Source organism: Etheostoma spectabile, chromosome 22, assembly GCF_008692095.1.
Source record: "Etheostoma spectabile isolate EspeVRDwgs_2016 chromosome 22, UIUC_Espe_1.0, whole genome shotgun sequence".
Classification (NCBI taxonomy): domain Eukaryota; kingdom Metazoa; phylum Chordata; class Actinopteri; order Perciformes; family Percidae; genus Etheostoma; species Etheostoma spectabile.
The window spans coordinates 6,939,792-6,941,448 of record NC_045754.1 but is presented as its reverse complement, the minus strand read 5'-3'; the positions used below and the strand labels follow the sequence as shown (position 1 = coordinate 6,941,448).

Genomic DNA, 1,657 nt, shown 5'->3' with positions numbered 1-1,657 from the left:
CACACACACACACACACACACACACACACACACACACATACACACACACACACGATACCTCTCTGTGGCCTATATCAGCCTATTTTGACCTGTAAATGGGAATGTTCCTTCAAGCCTTAACATGTATATGTGCAGGAAGTCTATTTTGCGATTAATATCATATTGATAATATATAGCCCTATAACTCACTCATCTGACACACCACCATATTTTTCCATTCTAGTGTGTAGGCTATTAGACAGAATACAGTTGTTTAATTATGGTGTGTTTGAGTGTCAATTTCAGAGCTATTTTAAAAGTGAGAAATATAGGCTACCTTTATTTATTCAGGGGAGATAGAGTGACAGTGTGGTGGACAGGATTGGGTGGGAGTGTTTTAACCTCAGATCCTCATTGGATCACAGCGTTTGCTGGAAACTTGAAGAACTATATTTCAACTTTATGTGAACTTTGCCAACGTTTAAGCACTTTGGACTTGAATTTACAAGTAGGCCTAGCATTGTCATGAAGCCATGGCATGTTTATGAACAATTTACAACCATTAGTGTTAGTAGGCCTAGATTTGTACACTACACATGAGGGTACAGATGTGTGTTTTGGAGAGTAGGCTATTTGTTAAAGAAATCCCACACGCTGTCTATTATGCCATGCCAATACTTTATTTCACATTGTTTCGGTCACACACACCTTCCTCAGGTGATTTACAAGCTGTAATGGACAGTGTGCGGGACTTCTTTAACAAACATATTGCTGGTAACCTTTGCCTTTTCCGACGTACCTGCCCCAGAAATGAGGTGTGTAAAAGCGCTTTTGAATTGTTTTTTGAGAGTATAAAAGGGATTGTGGGTGACGATGTGGCCAAAAATGTTTATCAAAAGCATTAGAAGCCACAGCGTTGTGAAACACATGTTTAATAAATAACATTTATGAAGGCTCAGCCCCATTTAAGTTTCCCAGAAAAAAACACAGCATGCACAATGCAAGGTTGCGACTGGTTAAGCCAGGGTTTTTCCTGCCCATGTCTGAGAGTCTGCTGTCAGAGACGGCTTAGTGTACACTGTACAGTACAACATGATGTTAATCACACATCTGGCAGTTAGATCTCTGATATCAAATGCATGCTAGTGTTGTGGCTCAATGACCATCTTGGTTTGTCACTAGGCTACACCACTATGGTCCAGAATTAACTAGATGGATTGCTGTGAGATTTTTCACATACATTCATGGTTCCCATAGGATGAATTGTAATAACTTTATTAGGTCAAAATCAATGACCAAATACCTGCACAACCAAATGTCAATCATCAGCCTTACCTGTCATTTGTGTTTGGTGCTAATTAGCAATGTTAGCATGCTTACATGCAAAACTAAGATGCTAAAAACCAGTAAGTTAGCTGTGTCAATTTGAGCAGGGGGAGATGTTTAGACACTTAAATATGCACTTCAATATACGGAAAATGATCTTACTAATCACGCTTGGAGCTCTGTAGCGGATAAAAACAACCAGCAGCTGCCGCTCAGATGTTATCCTTCCATAGACTCTTCACGTTACAGCGCTTTATTTTAAAGTTAAAATACTTCTATTTTAGGTACATAATGCTCTATTAGTGAAATAGAATTGATCACTTTGAGTGTGTGTGTGTGTGTGTGTGTGTGT

General features: G+C 39.2%; 1 protein-coding gene across 3 annotated transcripts in view; it reads left to right on the top strand.

Moving 5' to 3' along the window:
* map3k15 (mitogen-activated protein kinase kinase kinase 15) overlaps positions 1-1,657 on the top strand; it is a 25,423-nt gene that overhangs the window by 1,138 nt on the left and 22,628 nt on the right. The gene's annotated exons all lie outside the window — the stretch shown is intronic.